The sequence below is a fragment of the Macrobrachium rosenbergii genome, chromosome 36 (genome assembly GCF_040412425.1).
Source record: "Macrobrachium rosenbergii isolate ZJJX-2024 chromosome 36, ASM4041242v1, whole genome shotgun sequence".
NCBI lineage: Eukaryota > Metazoa > Arthropoda > Malacostraca > Decapoda > Palaemonidae > Macrobrachium > Macrobrachium rosenbergii.
Window position 1 is genome coordinate 2,500,074 of NC_089776.1, and position 21,475 is coordinate 2,521,548.

Below are 21,475 nucleotides of genomic sequence, written 5' to 3' on the forward strand. Positions count from 1 at the left end.
CTCATCTACTCTGGTGTCCCATGGTATTGCGACATCAATGAATGATACTTTCTTTTTGATTTTGTCAATCAACGTCATGTCTGGGCTATTGGCATGTATCACCCTATTTGTTCTGATACCATAGTCTCAGAGGATCTTTGCCTGACCGTTGTCTATCACTCCCTCAGGCTGGTGTTCATACCACTTATTACTGCAAACAAGCTGGTGTTTCTTGCACAGACTCCAGTGAAGGGCTTTTGTACTGGTTCTGTGCAAGTGCTGTACATTCACTTGCTATGTGTTATGGTCTTGTCTTTCATATTGCACTTCCTGCATATGGGTGAGATGTTATTTCCATCTATTGTTCTTTGGACATATCTGGTTCTTAGAGCCTGATCTTGTGCCACTGTTAGCATTCCTTCTGTTTCCTTCTTGAGTTCTCCTCTCTGTAGCCATTGCCATGCTTCATTGCTGGCCAGTTCTTTTGTCTGTCTCATGTACTGTCCATGCATTGGTTTGTTGTGCCATTCCTCTGTTCAGTTTTTCATTCTCCTGTCTCTGTATATTTCTGGGTCTTCGTCTACTTTTATCAGTCCTTCTTCCCATGCACTCCTTAGCCACTCGTCTTCACTGGTTTTCAGATATTGACCCAGTGATCTGCTCTCGATGTTGGCACAGTCCTCTATGCTCATTAGCCCTCTCCCCCTTTCCTTTCGTGTTATGTATAGTCTGTCTGTATTTGCTCTTGGGTGTAGTGCTTTGTGTATCGTCATGTGTTTTCTAGTTTTCTGGTCTATGCTGCGTAGTTCAGCCTTTGTCCACTCCGCTACTCCTGTGCTGTATCTGATTACAGTAAAACCCATGTATTCGCGTTCTCATGATTCGCGGACTCACGCATTTGCGGGTTTCTCTGTGGAACATATCTAGCCATTATTGTTTCTGCCCATTGTATTTTTCACTGAGAAATATTCACTAATTACTGTATTTTCATATAATTTTCATGAATAAATGCACTTTTTGTAATAAAACTATTAAAATACTCAGTTATAAGCATTTTTACAGGGTTTTTCTTGTGTTTAAGCTATCAAAATGGGCAGTTCTAAGTGTTTTTAGAGGGGTTTTCCTGATTTTATTCCCAGGTGTGGTACGCATTTGGGGATCACTGTACTGGTACTGCCCATGTGTTTACGGCTTTTGTCATGTTTCCGGCGTTGAGTTTTGACTTGAGTATCGCCTTAAGTCTCTGCATATATTCTTTCCTGATTGTGTCCTTTATCTCTTGGTGTTTTATATCCTCTCCCTCCATTATTCCCAGGTATCTGTATCCTGTCTCACCTATGTGTTTGATGCTAATTCCATCTGGTAGCTTTATCCCTTCAGTCCTTGTTACTTTGCCTTTTATGTATGTATGTATGTATGTATGTATGTATATTATTATTATTATTATTATTATTATTATTATTATTATTAAACAGAAGCACCTCCAAATGGGAGAAGCAAATGTCCAAAGAAGATAAATGATTTCACAGATTAATACTGTATATAAATTAACTTTAAATATAGCAGTTAAGATGAACAGATTAACAATAGATACATGAATTGTTCGCAGACATTCATAGCTTTCAGTGTGAACACAGGCATAGCGAGTATAGCTAGTGTGGCTCTATAGCTTAGGGTAGCGCGCTTAGCATTGCATCCAGTGTGAAACGGCCTTTAGAGACTGAGAAACGAAATACGAAGTGCACCGGGCCATTACATAATGTGCAATTGGATGGAGAAATTCTGCAAGTTTAACGACGGAACTAGCTTTTTTATTATTTTGGACTCCAAGACGTGAAGTTCGTTTTCATTTTGTGCGTGTCCTATAATTTGGAAATCTTTGGCCTCTATATGCGTTTTACAGATCTTTGAATGATTCCGAATATTCGATTGTTCTGGATTGGACAGCCTACTCCTGAAACTTACTCCTCTATGAGAGTCCAAGTGCACTTTTAGTAAACTCTTTCTCAGGTATTTGAATAAAATACTCTACCTAAAAATGGTACCTCCTATCTCCATCAGCGCTGTACCCAAATTGAAAATGCAGGCGAGTTTTCCTTTTCTACATGATGATAATTTCAGGAAAAAGCTAGTTGATCTAATACACAAGGAATTACCAGCCCTAAACTTGAAACTTATTCCTAAGAACCTGTCACCATTGGTTCTCTGTTCAGAGACAAAGACAAGCCGAGTCTGTTGTTTACATCCAACGTTGTGTACAAAATATATTTGCCACAGATGTACTCGAGGGACCTATGTGGGATGTGCAAAAAGGCTACTAAAAGAGCGCTTGGACTCTCAAAGAGGAGTAATGTGACATTAAGAAAAAAATCCGTAATGCTCAAGAACTCTAAAATAATACAATATATAAGATAATCGAATTAGGCAAGTAAGAATAAATAAAAAAAGATTAAATGAACAAACGAATAAATAGGAATGAATAAAATCCACTTTCAAAATAAAGTTAGATAGACTCCCTCTCACAAGGCGATTCCATACGGCCTCTGGAAGGGAACCAATATTCGCGAATGCGCTATGTATTCAGAAAAACAGGGCGACTTTTATCCATAAGTACACCTAGGGCGAATTCTTTACACCACCCCGGGGAGAATAATACCTAATGATTTTCTGCTGGTTTCTTTTAAGAGCCAGAAGAGTTCAAAGATCTGAATCTGCATGGAGAAGAACAGTGAGACAGGCAGCTGGAATGAAGGTTTCCTGGAAATTCTCGGAAGCTCTTTGTTTCGCATGTTGTTGGATGTGACAGTGATGATAAAGATCAATACCAACAGCTAATGAGTGGAAGAGGAGCCGAATCTGACGCGTTCCTTCCAGGTCGATGTTCCTTAGCCCCTTCAGAGTTACAGGCGTTTTCCCTTAAGGGCAGAATTTCCATGGAAGATCACTCGAAGTCATCTTACTGTTAGAAGAAGAATTCGTTTCTCTATTATTACTATTTGGCTTCACACTAGAATCAACATTGCTTAAAAGGTTTCCATCACGATACGTCCCTGAATGACTTGCAAGAAAAGACTGATTCATCATATATTATTTCATGATGCCACCCACAGAAGGAATCTCCTTCTCAAACATTAAAAGTGATTTGTTACTTAAGATAAAAAGGTGTCATGACGGAAGACTGACCACATACCAAAGATAGTTTTTCTTATCTTTCTTTTACTCTTCGCCTCTAGATTCTACTCTCAACAGTCGAATAACAACCAGGTATTAATTCAGTACTTTGGTCAACCGAGGTGCACTTTTTGTTTTAATTTTCAGGAAACGGTCTAAATCAATTACGTCCTCAGCCGGGAACGAACTTGTAACGAGGTGATACTGGTATACAAAAATCTCAGAGAGAGAGAGAGAGAGAGAGAGAGAGAGAGAGAGAGAGAGAGAGAGAGAGAGAGAGAGAGAGAGAGAGAGAGAATTCTTTAGGAAAGAAATAATAAATCCCCAAAAAGGTCAGCATCTCGATATTTTGCTTCTGAGGAAAATATTTGCAGTATTTAAACAGCGTCCTGTTACACTTCCTTCCTTTTCCTGCCAGTGAGCAAAGAGGACTTTTCGTCTCAGAAAAGGTGGAAGAAAGGATAAAGGAAAGAAACGACAAGAAAACAGAAAGCAACATGTCACTCAGATGTTATTAAAAAATCTGTAATTTTAGGAATTGTATTTAAATAAAGAATAATGAAAGTTTACATTATATTTTCAAAACAGTTACAAAACTAAACCTGGACCTTTCTGATGAACACACACTCACAAACACACACACACAAACACATATATATATATATATATATATATATATATATATATATATATATATATATATATATATATATATATATATATATATATATATATATATATATATATATATATATATATATATATATATATATATATATATATATATCCATATCCATTTCTGTGACATTTTATATACAAAAATTAAGTGCTGCTGAGGGAATATCACGGAAGGGAAATTGTAAGTGTTAAATGTTTTGGTACCTAAGAGGTCTTGAACGTCGACTGGAAGTCGTTTGGTCGGTACTGTCGGGTGTTCGAGTCACTTAGGTACCAAACCATTTATCACTTATGATTCCCCTTCGGTGATATTCCCGAAGTAGCGCGAAATGAATATTAAACGACATTTGTAGCTTAATGTTCGTATATGTATGCATATATATACACACATATATATATATATATATATATATATATATATATATATATATATATATATATATATATATATATATATATATATATATATATATATATATATATATATATATATATATATATATATATATATATATATATATATATATATATATATATATATATATATATATATATATATATATATATATATATATATATATATATATATATATATATATATATATATATATATATATATATATATATATATATATATGATACTCAATACCGTCATGACATTCCTATTGGTTTAGATACAAGTAAAATTGCAGTCTGACTCAAGTTTATTAAGGTCACATTTGGTTAATATTCACAACTTGAACAGAGCGCAGCAGAAGGGTTGAGGAAGCATATTTACAGGGTTGCAGTTCCATAAAAATCAAATTTGGAAATGCAGAATCTTCCAGTGAAATTTCTCTCAATGAATGGAATTAAAACTTGATTTTACTCTCAGAATGGTACTGCATTCTCTACACGCAAAGACTGAATCACGTGGTGTAGCCAATGACCCATGTTATAATATGGTTGTATCCAGTTCAGTGACAAAAATAATGCTTCTACAAAAAAACAAGAGAGATAGTATCTGTAGTAATCATACCTGCAGTGTATTATGCTCTTAAAATTCTGATAGAAGATATTTGAAATTCTTTTTGAAATCATACACGAAAAATTATGTATACAGAACCAATTATTCATTTGTCTATAACCTAAAAAATTAATGGGATAAAAGAAATTGACGCCAACTTGCAATAGCAATATGACCTGATGGGAAGTTTTATAGTAAAACCCGGTAAGGACACCTCATGAATTCACCTGCACTCCAACGCATAAAAAAGTATGAACAATCTTTACGCACATACAGTTATAAAAAATGACTTTTTTCTTGTCAAACTAATTGCTGTAAATAACCAGAGTTTGGCTTATGGCGGAAATCAAATGCTGTAAAAGAAAATATTCACATAAAAAAAAGCCAGAACAGAGGAGCTTAACATACTCTGTTCCTAACAGTGACATTCTCACTTATCTCTATATCACCAACCCCTGTGCTATACTGTACTTGCAGTAGAATATAGATGGGTTCCCTCTATACAAAAACAACTGTCTGCTATTTTGCCTGTTTCCACTAAGTACCTATGAGAGCAATGCTATCATTTCATTTCATTCTTGCATAAGAAGTAGAAAACTTAACAATGCTTTCATATCATCTCCAAATAGCAAGCTATGTCAGAGGAATTCACTTGCATCTTAAGTCAGTGAGCTGTTTGCTTGCATCTTAAATTTTTTTGCTATTCACACCACATAACCAGAGAAAGGGTCACTATTTTGAGGCATATTTGTGCCTAAATGTTACCAGATCGTTGAGCTTGGTACTTCACTGACATTCTATAGCACTGGTTTGAATTACAGTATTTTTATACAAGAAAAAAGACCAAAACACATTTAAAGAAATGAATTATATGCAGAACTTTCTCACCAAAGGTAAGAGACCTATAGCCAAGAGTTTTATTCATTTCTGGATGGGCGTTTGTTTAGTTATATAGAGAAAAAATTCTCAGTGCAATTTGGTAAAGTTGAACGCTCAACTGTTTAATTTCACTTATGTTTACTATAATTTCTTTATACAGTACAACTATAAACCAAGAAATGTTGACAATTGCCAAAGTTTAAGGTTAAAAAGAAATTGCTAGGGGGAACGTGGACAGACATGAACTATCACACTGCTTTTTTTTGCATAAAAGAATTGGATTAGGATGAATGTAAACTTGGTCTGGAACAATATTCTATTTTCTGGGTATATTTTAAAAAGTGACCACTCCTTGCATAAAAGCAGTAACTTAACTTTTCGAAGACCAGATTTAAAGTAGATGGAGATAAAATGTCAGCAGCAACACGGTAAAGGCTGCGGGTGTCTCTTGTGTACAAGTAACATACTTTCTTTGAAGCATTCCTGAATTTTTTCTCCTGGGCAATAAATATATTAATATAAAAGTGGCTTTTTCCAATTATAATCATAGTTTATGGTTTCATAATTCATTGTTTCGAAAATATTCTATATTCTATAAATAATAAATGAAGATGGGCGGGGGAGGGGTGGTTGTAATTCTGACAGCGTGCAGACCTAGAGGTTCGTTAAAGCAACTTCTTGGTTTCCTAGCTGCAATTTTTTTTGGCCTTTATAGTGTTATTTCTTCTGTTCTGTATCTCTCTACATATCCAACTTCTTCAGCTATACCTTGCTCCAGTATTCACCTTACTCTCGTGAACAAATGTTTCAATGAACCCTTTAAGTCCAAATTACGTGATACAGTGGATTTGTTAAACTGTTGATATATATATATATATATATATATATATATATATATATATATATATATATATATATATATATATATATATATATATTAAAATATTGAGGAAGGAAGTAATATGTATGGAAAAAAAGGAATGTCATATTTTTAAGCATAGTAGCGGGCCATAGCACTAGTGAGTTTTGTAGCCCCTCCACCCACACTTTTATCAGGCGTGGGGATTTAGTTTCCAGCGTTTTGCACATTTTTTCGCATTGTCCCCCTTGCGTATATACTGTATTCTATTTCCTATGTACTATTACTCCTTTATTGGCTTAGAAGTAAAGCTGAAACCGGTCAGGACCTACACCTAATTTCTTACTTTTTTGCCTGTGTTAAAGTTTAATATATATATATATATATATATATATATATATATATATATATATATATATATATATATATATATATATATATATATATATATATATATATATATATATATATATATATATATATATATATACATATATATATATAAATTCTTTTACTGTAATACCACAGTATAATATGAAGATAAAAAGGCCCATAAAACACTATTTGAACATTGCAACCATATATTTCGAGCACTTCCTTCTGTGCCCCTGTTCACTGGTAAAATATGGACAAATGAAATGTTACAAGGGTATATATACAAAGCATATTTAGGTGTGGCATTAAGTCTCCGATGATATGCAGGTGACCGTTTCCCAAGAAGGAGGGAAAATAAACAATTCCCTTGTGGTTTTTGGCCTCATTAACTCCCGTTTGGCGACGCGTCTGGTGGTCGTGTTTCCTGGAACACCTTCTTCAGAAGAGGTCTGAGGATTAACCCGTCGATGTCGTCCGATTTCCAACGTCCTCCTGACAAGTTCATATTGTTGGTTTGATTGATGATAGCAGGTTCCAACATCTTTCTTTTGTACGGACAGCTACTTTTCAAAACCAGCTCCGCCCCGATCCAATTTTTGGAATGGCCTGTACCTCTGATATGTAGGAAAACCCCAAACTCTCTGGAGCATACAGTACTGACCTTTTGTGCTCTATTAATCTTTGCGAGGGGGATCTAGCCATCTCCCCCACGTAACTCTCATTACAAGTGCTGAACGGAAACTTGTAAACTCCATCTTCTCCCCCTTGGATTTGGGATAATGAAAAATAAAAGGATTGTTAGACCTGAGTTGTTCGGTGGCTTTTTGGATGTTTGCGTCGTACGGAAGCTTTATTTTGTTGTTAAAATCTATTTGTCCATTGTGAGTGGGACTCTGTAGTATATTTTATTCGCTTTGTTAATAGCCCTCTCGACAATGTGTGGTGGATAGAGCAGTTGCGTTGGGTGCTGGCGGGTCGTGTTGAATTCTTTATCTAGGTACCCATTTGAACATATTCTAAGCCCCCTGAGGAATAAGTTGCACCCTACCATGATCTTTCCGGAGACATCGCAGTAGTTTAAGAAATGAATATAGAAAACAGTGAAAGTGGGTTTCCTATATACTGTGAAAGCATATCTGTTCTTTTCTCTTATGATCAGTACATCTAGGAATGGCAATTTTCCGTCCTTTTCCCGTTAAGTTTTGTATTTTATGGTCGAAAATTCTAAACGATGCGGAGACCTACGATAAATTAACGAAAGATCCCATAACAAATATTGCCGCCCAATTTAACAAATCATTCAGAACCATAGGGGGCAATAAGAAGAACATAGAATTACCAGAGACATTCAAGATAATCAACCCCTCTCTCCCCTATTTTTATGGCCTCCCGAAAACACATAAAGATGGGATTCCTTTACGCCCCATAATATCTAGCAGGGGCTCTTTCATGTGTAAATTATCAAAATGGCCTGCAGACCTGTTATCACCCTTTCTAGGAACCTTCTCATCCTCCCACGTCAAGCATGCAGTGGATTTTATACAAAAATTTAATAGTTTAAACATCCCCTCAAATAACAGCAAATTGCTCAGCCTAGACGTCGCGTCATTATTTACTAAAGTCCCGATCGCCGACGTGTTGTCTTTTTTAAAGAGGAAGTTACAACCATATGAAGACCATTATCCTCTTGGCAAAGATAAAACTCTAAAACTTATCAACCTCAGTGTAACTAACAACGTGTTTTCTTTCAATGGTAATTTTTACAAACAAAAATTTGGCTGTAGCATGGGAAGTCCCCTATCAACCCTTCTAGCAAACTTGTACATGGAATACTTCGAAACAGAAATTTTGTTGTCTATCAAACCATGTAATATGATCTGGCTTAGATACATAGATGATATTTTTACTTTCTGGGACAATAGCTGGGGAGACTTTAATGAATTTTTAATAGACTAAATTCGCTAGTTCCACCCATAAAATTCAAAACAGAATGGGAAAAGGACGGAAAATTGCCATTCCTAGATGTACTGATCATAAGAGACCAGAACAGATATGCTTTCACAGTTTATAGGAAACCCACTTCCGCTGTTTCCTACGTTCATTTCTTACGCTACCACGATGTCTCCGTAAAGATCATGGTAAGGTGCAACTTATTCCTCAGGGGGCTTAGAATATGTTCAAATGGGTACCTAGATAAAGAATTCAACACGATCCGCCAACATCTAACGCAACTGCACTATCCACCACATATTATCGAGACGGCTATTAACAAAGTGAATAAAATATACTACAGAGTCCCACTCACAACAGACAAATAGATTTTAACAACAAAATAAAGCTTCTGTACGACGAAAACATCCAAAAAGCCACTGAACAACTCAGGTCTAACAATCCTTTTATTTTTCATTATCCCAAATCCATCGGGAGCTCGCTCATTAACGTATACTTAAATAAAAAAGGGGGAGAAGACGGAGTTTACAAGTTTCCGTTCAGCAATTGTAATGATGGTTACGTGGGGGAGACGGCTAGATCCCTCTCGCAAAGATTAATGGAGCACAAAAGGTCAGTACGGTATGCTTCGGAGAGTTCGGGGATTTTCCTACACATCATAGATACAGGCCATTCCAAAAATTGGATCGGGGTGGAGCTAGTTTTCAAAAGTAGCTGTCCGTACAAAAGAAAGATGCTGGAATCTGCTATCATCAATCAAACTAACAATATGAACTTGTCAGGAGGACACTGGAAATCGGATGACATCGACGCTTTAATCCTCAGGCCTCTTCTGAAGAAGGTGTTCCAGGAAACACGATCACCAGACGAATCGCAAAACAGGAGTTAATGAGGCCAAAAACCACTAGGGAATTGTTTATTTCCCCTCCTTCTTGGGAAACGGTCACCTACATATCATCGGAGACTTAATGCCACACCTACATGTGCTTTGTATTTATACCCTTGTAACATTTCTGTCCGTATTTTACCAGTGAACAGGGGCTGGCACAGAAGGAAGTGCTCGAAATATATGGTTGCAACGTTCAAATAGTGCTTTATGGGCCTTTTTATCTTCAGGTATATATATATATATATATATATATATATATATATATATATATATATATATATATATATATATATATATATATATATATATATATATATATATATATATATATATATATATATATATATGTGTGTGTGTGTGTGTGTGTGTGTGTATACATGGAATGAGAAAGCTACACCATAGAACTTAGCTAACTCAGTCATACAGTGCATGAATCAACTGCAGTTTCCTATAACATACTGTTCTTTATTCTCAAGAAACTTGTATGATTGCAGGAGTATCGTGAAATAATAAACCGAATATTCGATACCCTCTTTTCGAAAGGCTCATTTTTCCTTAGTTATAATATTTTCTTGTCACTTACAAAAGTTTTGAATTATTTGTTAAAAAATTAGTATTCGTAAGTTTTTGCACTTATACTGTAAAATGCATTTATGATTTTTCCCTCATCTAGGTCACGTGACAAAGCAAATATGAGAAACAAATATTACCAAAAATGAACCTTTCTACTGTAAAGGCGGGGACTGACAAAGAAATATACAACGCAGTGTAGACACAGGGGGTAGGGAGTTCCCAGCAAAGCACATGGAGTGAGCAATCCTGCTCTCTCTCTGGTTCCGACATAAAACTGAAAACTCCCCTGAGCATTCTGAACAGACATAACACTGCAAATTCTAGTTTGAGAGTAGATTCTGTTACACAGAAGATTTACGGGCAAACAGTAAAATACGTGACTTATAGTCGAATAACAAACCTGGCTTTTCATTTATAGTAGGAAGAGAGAGAGAGAGAGAGAGAGAGAGAGAGAGAGAGAGAGAGAGAGAGAGAGAGAGAGAGAGAGAGAGAGAGAGCAGTAAAATGCTTTCCGAATGGTCCTAAACTCTAAAAACAAGGCCCACTAAAGTTTAAACCAATCTCTTTCCATTTAGTGGAAGCAGACTCCGTAACAACAATTGCACAGGATTTCCATTTATCAGGAATCTTGTTAAACTTATACACTTCATCTCTAAAAAAAAAAAAAAAAATCACAGGCGAACAGTCACGAAATAACCTTCCTTATATTGTACGTACACACAGAGATTATTATTATTTTCATTCAAGAAATATGGATAATTTGCTACAAATTATTGGAGTTCGCTTTCATTGAGCGATAATTACGGTAAGTTCAAGAACAACGTCTGATCTTTCTATGTACTGGGCATAGGGTATATTTTGAAAGTCAAAGTATTTGCACATCTCTCCCTCTCTCTCTCTCTTTGCCTATCTGTCTACTGAGAGAGAGAGAGAGAGAGAGAGAGAGAGAGAGAGAGAGAGAGAGAGAGAGAGAGAGAGAGAGAGAGGGGTACTCGATAATGTACCCCAGATTCAGGGCCCACTTATACACTGAGGTAGAGCCATCCAACAAATATCCATGAATTATTCTTCACTTCCGAATGGCCAGAGATGACTTCAAACGACGTTTTTGTTGCTTAGCTCTTTCAGGTTTTAATTGCATTACAGCATTAATTATAAATTCATATTTTGATAGAATTATTTTAAGTCCTGTTACATAACATTAATTAAATCACGTTCATATTTCAAATGTTTAAACGCAGACACGATTTATATGTGTATATAGCTACCTATATATATATATATATATATATATATATATATATATATATATATATATATATATATATATATATATATATATATATATATATATATAGATAGATAGATAGATAGATAGCAGATATTTAAGCATATGTTAGATTACATTCAGTATCCTCGTTATGTTCAGTAAAAGTGTAGTTTAATTATAATTCTTATATTTTAAAATTAATGTTCTACTGGAACTGGGTAACTGGCAAACTTTTGAAAACAAGATGATTACAGTTTCGAAATTCATTAAAGAATAACATTTCTATAATAAAGAAGATATATATGTTATTTTAAAATAGTCTTTAAATGAGATGTTCAAATTTACCCCACCCAAAAAAATGGCTGATTATTTGATACATCAAGTGTCTTCAATTTAAAATGAAAGGTATCTTAATCTTTATTCATTTTTTGTAGTCTATTACTGTTCAGATTTTCTTTCGATTCATTAATTTTAAGGTATTTAAATCATATATTCTTAATTTAATTCCGTAGTGATTAACATAACTAATTAAAAATGTCTCAAAACACGGTATGATAAAACGTTTCACGCAGATTAAATGCGCTTTGAACTGCAACCTGCTGACATTTCGCAATATTGAAAGTACTTGTACAAAAACTCTGTGGCTAAAAGAGTATGGCTCACACTCTTTCGTAATATTTTCTAGCTGGTCCTAGTGCATTTACTTCTCTCTCTCTCTCTCTCTCTCTCTCTCTCTCTCTAAATCTCTAGAATATATCTATATATATATATATATATATATATATATATATATATATATATATATATATATATATATATATATATATATATAATGTAGCCTGCATATAGAGGAGGGGAATATAAGGAAGATGTTCTTAAAAATATTCTAGAATATATATGAATTTATCGCAGAAAATTTGATCAAAATATCCAAAGCATTTATAGATGAAAACCTACTGAAATTTTGCAATATTATAAAGTGAGTTCTGTCAAATCTCTAGAGGAGGAGATGGTTTCTTTGTAAATTAAAAAGGTGAGCAAAAAATTTCTGAAGGAAGATGTTCTTAAAATATTTAGCAGTTCTGAATTTATCGCAGCAGAGCATTAATTGAGCAAGATTTAAATGTACATAATTAAGCAGAGCATTACATCTCAAAACTACTCCCATTTATACAAACCTGAACGCATATTGGAACGCAACTGTAAGCTTTCTCTTTTACAAAGCTGTTATGAGTTACCTGTCAAATCTCTAGATGGAAGGTGGCTTGTACCTTTTAGTAAAATATGGTTGCATTGTTTCTTTGGCAAATTATTTATTCAGAAACATTACTGCAAAATAATTTAGAATATGTACATTATTATTAGAATAGTACATAATTAACATTACTGCAAAAAATTTACCATTATTCAGAAATTAAGAAACATTACTGCAAAATAATTTAGAATATGTACATAATTATCTACAGAAAATTGCAGAGCATTAAGAAACATTAGGGACATGTGCTATCCAACTCGTATTTTGGATACCTGCTTGAACGAAGCTATTAAGTCACTGTATAGTAAAAGTGACAGGGAGAGAGAATTAGCTAATGAAAATCGCCGTTTGTTTGCTTTATTCCAGCAGCTTTGAGCCCATCAAGTTAATGTACAGAGTATTCACTGTAAATATCACATTATCCTGTAAACACTACAAAATATTTATAAGAAACTCTCCTCACCTCACCAACAGCATCGTTTAGAAGATTCTGTCTACGAACTGAGATTCATTTTATTTCTTCAAGACAGGAAGGGAATTAAGTGTTAGAAGAAATCAGGATAAACATTCAATTATAACTGGCAAGAGCGCCATTCTCTTGCCAGTTATAATTGAAAGTTTATCCTGATTTTCGGGCATCAGAGTGAAAAATCACATAGAATTGATTGGGCCCCAAAGTAGTATAAACACCAGATTTCTAATGTTATTACTGAACATCTCTCAGAACCTGCAATCACACAGGCTGTTTCTGCTTCATCCCATTAAACACAGCATGGTCGAAGGAAATGTAAGAGAGAAGCTAAAAAAGATTCAGTAAACATGATTGTCCTTTACCTCTCCAGGGTTTTAACCCAGCACCCACCCGAATTGATCAAAGGAACATGTTCCTAATCTGAAGAGCTACCTCAGCTGTAATGAGTCTCGCAAGCATTCAGACTGTTTGTTCTCTTCCTCCTTTAATTTTACTTCTTTGAAAACAGTGTTCTCTGTATTATTCTTTTTTATTGTATTTAGTGCGCTTAAAATGCCTTAGAGTAAAGGCTAAAGTGCATTCAGCCGGTTTTTACAATTTTATCTTAGCCATATTATCGATTTGTTGGCTGTGTGGGTAAAGGCGTCACTGTAGTCCTGAGTTCTTGTCTTTCGTTGGTTCGAGCCCACGGGACGACGAACTTATTATCAACTAAAAAATTCCCCCTCGGTAACATATATGGAAATATATTATTTCCGAGGTAGAGCGTATTGGATATTAAAGGACGTTTGTAGCTTAATGCTTGTATATGAATCACGGTGATGTGATGTGATAAAAAAGTCATGTATATATATATATATATATATATATATATATATATATATATATATATATATATATATATATATATATATATATATATATATATATATATATATTAACTTTATCACATCACATAACAATTGTTCTGTGCATTAGTAGAATTACTAAAAGGACCTCATTCAAACTGGATGGTATCTAATGGAGTTTTTATTCAAAAAGTTACTTGATCATGTGGACTGTTTGTCCAAGATAGCTTGTAACTTTTTGAATAAAAACTCCATTAGATACCATCCAGTTTGAATGAGGTTTTATGGTGTCCTTTTTAATTGTCCTTCTATTTTTTAATTGTTTAATTTGTAATCCATTGTGCAATATTTTTAAATTTAAATTTATATAATATTTATATATATATATATATATATATATATATATATATATATATATATATATATATATATATATATATATATATATATATATATATATATATATATATATCCGTGAGTTGTATTTAGAGACCGTAAATATATAACAAACGAAATCTATGAAAGAAAACTCCGATTGTGAAAAAGTTCACTATATTCCAAATGAAACAGCACATCTATCACGGACTCACTTGACACCATAAAGCATCATAGACGAAAAGAACATTGGAAACAGGAGACGAGTACCCAGACTGAGGTGTTATAATACCTGCTAAGGTTCGTTTTAGTTTCGGACTCTGAGAGAGTGTCCCGCCGCCAAAACTCTTTCCAACGGCCTGCGAGGACATCTACACTTTCCCTCTTGCTGGAGCTTTGTGGACAATCGAAAACGACGATATTTTCCTGCTGACATAAATGTTACATTTATTTAATTTTCTGACTTCTCCCGTATGCTTTTCCCCTCACATTTCTTGTGATTTCAGCAGCATATTTTTCTCTCATCCCTCTACTTTATCGAGATTCTGGGTCTATTCCTCCAAATTCTCCTTTTCCCTTAGTACAGCATCCTTCCTTCTCCTCACAGCCTATTTATGCTTTTCCTTCTGTACAGTATTCCCTACCAAAGCTCAGAGTCGATTTCATTCTTGTCAAATATTATTGTCTATTATTCCATCAACGTCTTTCGTCCTATACTCTCTCTCTCTCTCTCTCTGTATGTATATATCCTTTTTGATAGGTTTGCTGACATATTTTCTTTAGTATTCTTATTTATTTCCTCACGTTTCCCTTTCAGTGTTGTTACTCTTTTAACTATGTTCTTATCTCCGTTTTGCCATTCAGAAGGACTTGGTTTGCAAATTAGAGACGACCGTTTTAGCAAGTCAGGGAGTTGAGTTTCCCAACAAAGGCAGAATCTCCAAAAAAGGATCCCTTAACTAACTTCGACACAAGATAAATACATTCATTCTGTTTCGATTTAGGAAATTACCGAATTTACATTTTAGTAATTCTCCGGGAGAGAGAGAGAGAGAGAGAGAGAGAGAGAGAGAGAGAGAGAGAGAGAGAGAGAGAGAGAGAGAGAGAGAGAGAGAGAGGTTCTGGTTAAATTCTCTCCCTTTATCTATCTCTCTATCTATCTATCTATCTATCCCTCTTTCCGTTTTCGGCAACAAACACTTATATTTTCAATAACTGCAAAATGGTAACTATTATGTGTATAAGATTTCAGTATATATTTGTCAATATCCCTCTGGAACCAGTTGATTAGATTCTTAAGATTTGATTCCCCAATTTGTTTTTAGAGTAACGATGAGCAAATGGACCCAGTAACATTTTCTTACTCTACTTTTATCAGCATTCACATTCTCTGGTTCTAATGATTGTATTTTTCTCTAAAGTAGTGGATTTACCTCTCTCTCTCTCTCCTTCTCTCTCTCTCTCTCTATATATATATAGTGATAATCATGATAAATATATATATATATATATATATATATATATATATATATATATATATATATATATATATATATATATATATATATATATATATATATATATATATATATATATATTGTCACAACAATGTACCGATGATACGGTCACCAGTCAAACATGGAGTAAGGATTTTCCAAAGCAATTCATTTGTAAACTAAAGGAACACTGAAGAACTTCACCTTCAGACGGGATTAGAAAGCTACAGCTTCAGTGTCATCCCAGTCTGTGCCACCTGTTTGATCTCATAAAAGTTTATGATCACCAGCAACTTATGGAATCACTTTCAGGCAGAAAAACAGACGTCTTTCATAGCCTGGCTAAACGACAGCAATTCAGAGAATTTTTATAGACCCTACTGAGCTGAATAAAGTTTTCAAGAGCCACATTATCTGCTCCACTTACTGACCACTTTTACCCCGTCTCGGTTAATCAAGGATATTCCCTGTTCTGGATGCTAAGAATGGGTTTTGGCAAGAATCTAGCTACTTGGCTACTTTTAATACCCCATTTGGCAGATACTGATGGAAACGCATGTTGTTTGTCATTTCTTCCGCCTCAGATGAGTATAAGAGAAGGAAGCTCAAAACTTTACAGAACCTCAGTTGATATCTTGGTGTACAGAGAAGGCTTAACAGATGATACAGAGCTGTTGGACCATGACAGAAACTTGGAAGCATTACAGAGAAGTCGAAAGTCAGACATCAAGCTGAACCCAGGCAAAATGAAGCTACGTCTGCCAGAAGTCACGTACATCGGACACTTGCTACTGATAGAGGTGTATGCACAGATCCAAGAAAAGGGGAAGCAATAAGTAGTTTAAGACTATCCGTGGAAATGAAAACTCTCGAGAGAGGTTTGGGAATTGTCAATTATCTTTCCAAATTTCTCCCAAGGTCATCAAATTTAACCCAGCCCTTAAATCTAGAAAATGAAAATGTGATGTGGCAGTGGAATTTATGCCATGACGAAGCATTTAATAAGATAAAGAAATTGATTGCAGCAGCACCAGTTCTGAAGTATTTTGATAGAAGTGCTGATGCTTCAATGTCAGGGTTAGGTGCAGAGCCCATTTAGATAGTACTAAAAATCATATTTACAAAATTCAATAGGAGGGAGCTGTAACAATGCAGAACGTTGTTTAGGATTTAATTCCGAATCAGATATCTAAGGCCCTACATCTGATGATTTGTTGTTTGATGAAACCCACTTTTCCTGTCATCTTGCCAAGGTGGGAGGTTTTGCTGTTTGCCAACACACACACATCATGCCACCTGTGGCTTAGGTTATCAATGCTGGCTCAAATATCCCGATCATACTAATTGGTCAGTGCACGAATAAAGCTGCAGGTATGAAAGACTTCTGGTTTGATATAGAACCCTAACACTAATAAAAGGGAAAAGTTTTCTTTTTTCGTTTGATAAGTTGGTGACTTTTATATTTGATGAAAATGGTGGGTTTGTAGACTGGGAGTTAGTTACTCTTTCCCAAAAATGTCTACAATAATCTGTTTGCTGTGGCTCCAGTTTGACTTATAATTCGTCCTTCCCTTCCTATCCGATTTTACTGAAACTTGGTGGAAAGGCAATCTGGATGATGGTGATTACGTTCCTGTAATTATTTCTTAGGATACATTTTCAAGCTTACAGGTGTTTTGAGATTTTTTTAAAATCAAATTTGGCAGGTAGGTACCATGGGGGACGGTGATTACTTTCTCCAAATATCTAAAGGCCAGATTTTTGCATTTTCTTCTCTACGCCTCAGACACTTGATAGAGGATTCTGATCGTCCTAATGAGTATGCAGTAGCTTTTAGAGGGCGGTGTATTTCAGCTCTCTAGTTTGCTAAAACCCTTTGGCTAATTCTGTTTTCCCAAACCTTATTCATCTTCCAGCAACTTCTCCGATATTTAGAAGGTTTTTAAGTTAAATTTTCTTGAGAGAGAGAGAGAGAGAGAGAGAGAGAGAGAGAGAGAGAGAGAGAGAGAGAGAGAGAGAGAGAGAGAGAGAGGAAAAATTTTTAAGCCATACATTTTCTTGGGAACTTAGAGGAGAGAGACACTTATAAAAGACACTGAAAGTATCAGTTTTACAATCAGTACAGTGTAATCAAGTTACAATCTATTTTATAATCCAGGGACGATAAGAACTTTTATCGACTGCCATCATAGAACACCTACAAGCTTCCGGCTGAAATAAGGAACGTACTTCTGCTCGTTTCATGTTCAAATTGACAAGTAAGGAAATAATTAAAATTTTTCATGGAAGCAAGTAATCATCACACATCTAAGCCATTGCGAAAATCGACCACACTTTTCTTTATCTTCCACAGAGCTCCATTCATCTCTGCCTCCCTTCTCATCCTTCTTACCAACGCAACGTAGGTCTGGATCTTCCAACCCTTCTGGTGCCTGCAGGAACCCATATGACACTATGGCCCCTGGGGTTGGTGCAAAGCAAATGTTGCAATATATACTCTTTTCCCTATAAGACTGGAGAGTGAAGGTCTCATGAAATCTAAAGAGTGTAATGGGAGGAATGTATTCAAAGGTCCGTATAGTTCGCACTCACGTTTTTCTGATATACTTTGCCTTACCCGTGGCCTATTGTCCAAAGTTAATTACCTATGTTGCTGCAATTTCATGCTAATAAATTAATCTAGCGAACAATTAGTCACTTACTCAATTAAAAACTCATTTTCATTCTCTGTCTAGCCCTTCAAAATTTTATCTAAATTAACTGAAATAGGGAAATCATGGGGAGAGATATTTTTTACAATCTTTTAAAGGCCATGTTTCCTTTTATCCCTGGATCTTCCGGTAATAATTCATAATGGACATTTCATCTTAGTAATGCCTTCCATTTTCCTTTTTTAAAAGACTATAACAGTGATTCTTTATAATTCCTGGTATATCCGTGAACCTAGTTCAACAAAACAGTTCATGAAGTGATCTAATTAAGAAAACATGCCACTTAAGTATCTGCCATTTCCTTGATACTTGGGCAGTAACTCTTTACAGTGTAGTGAGAAGAAAGATTATTGTTACACCTAGCTATCAGGAGAGAAATGATAACTGTTATGCACAACGTGGTTTACACGTAAGTTCAAATGGAATGTGAAAGACAAAATTAATAAAAACCCTTTGAAATCATGCATAGTGCCTTGTAAGTCACATGGCTAAAATGATTAGTAAAATATCAAATTACACACAAGAATAAAAAAAAAGACTTATCGAACTAAGATTCCTGCCATGGCAGTTAGCAGCAAGCATTTTTAATTGTTCATGAGGACAGAAAAATTTCTTGAACCTAAAACCAGGCTACAGACACACAGTGAAGAGTGATGGAGTCGGCTAACTCAGGCCTCCTTTTACCTGACGTTGAACAAATGAATTATGTGAGTGAAAGGGAGCAAGAGATATCTTATATATGAATAAAATATTCTACAAAAATAACATTTATTATGTTCTTTTCAGCAAGAATCACCAGACACTATGCCAAAAAAAGAAAGAGAAAACCTATATTATTTGAAGCTGTGAATCAACAGCAAACAACAAAACGCTTTCGAATCCCCTCACTTCAAACTCATCTAACGCGCACAAAAGAGTTTTTTTAAATATTGAACAGACTTGAAACCTGAGTGCTTTGTAGAATATAAATAATTCCAATTATAATGATGCTGTTGATGTTTTGCAGCCAATTTTGAATTTGTTTGATATGAAAATCTAATGAAGTGAGGTGGAATTTTGATGCTTCCTCTCAGAAAGGGAATCAGTAAATGAAAGACAAAGTTGTTTTGAATATTTCATCTGGATTGAATTATAAACAACTTGTTTGCCTATCGAATATTTATGGGTCATAAACGTGCAAAGCTTCTCTCTCTCCAGCTTCTGGATCTGACTGTCAGGTTTTGAGTTGAACTAAAACCAAGACTATACACACACACACACACACATATATATATATATATATATATATATATATATATATATATATATATATATATATATATATATATATATATATATATATATATATATATATATATATATTGTCAAGATACAAGTGTACCAAGTACCTCACTTCAACCAGATCCCTAAACTCTCATAACAATAAAAATTATGACTGAGTACTCTAAAGGTAACAGTGATCCCTTAACAAACTTACTAATTGTGTGAGAAATCAGACTAAGTTTATCAAAACAAGTGTGGGGTATCAACAATTAAACAAGGAATATACTAGAGTAAAAGGGCATCACTCCATCAAACAACTTTAACTGTTTCCCTGGTCTTAATTCACTTCAGCAAAACTAAAGGAACAAAACATGTTTATCCCTTTGCCTTATGCACACAATTAATCCTATTCACTGGTGGTCAACACTGTTTTTAAAAACATTAAATACAAAAAAATTATTTTTAAATTCAAAATTTTATGACTAGAATTAACAATCTGAAAAAATTTACTATTACTTGAAAACACCACAAAATTTAATTAATTCTTGAGTTAAATTACAAAGGTTAATTTATCAAGAAATTAAACCAATCAAACAATATTTAAACTATTAAGAACTATACAAGATTTGAAAATGAAAATCTTAGTAAATGAAAATTAAACCAAGTATGCAATGTTAAATTATCAAGAAATATCTAAAATGCTAAGTAAATAAATGTTAAATCACCAATATATAAAATGTGAAAAATCAAGAGATTGCAAACACAATAACACACAAAAATACACAAAAGATTTACCAATAATAATGTCACTAAGACAAAAATTCTCTCAATATACCTTATTATACCAAGGTAATAATAAGTAAAATTCACTTTACCTTACACAAGCTTGTGAAAACTTTTGCAAAATCACCTGAAATGCATCTGCTTGAGATTCACAAAACACACTTTTTTTTGTTAGCCGCCATTACACACTTTTCCTACATTCAGATCTCAAAAGCTAAGATTAATACCAGTGACCACACAAATATTTTATGTTAATAATTTCTCTCTTTTGAAGAAAGATGGTCTCTAAAATCAGAATGAACAAATTTTTGGATTCCAGTTATAAATGAAACAATCAGACGACTTCAGAACAATATGTGATCAAACAATGACTTACAAAACATGATATAATGATCAAGACATGCAATTTACTCTCAAAAAAACATGAGACTCAACAGAAAACATGGGCATTTACGACTCAAAAAGATAGCTATAAATGGCAGACTTTCAAAACAAGATGAAGAACCAAATTTGGTTTTCACAACAGTACATGAAACATTGCATATGAGACAAAACTTTACATGACTCGACTGCCATACCCTCTCTTGCTAACGTGTTATCTTTCATGATGGCAACTGAACCAAAACATGACATATGAAATCAC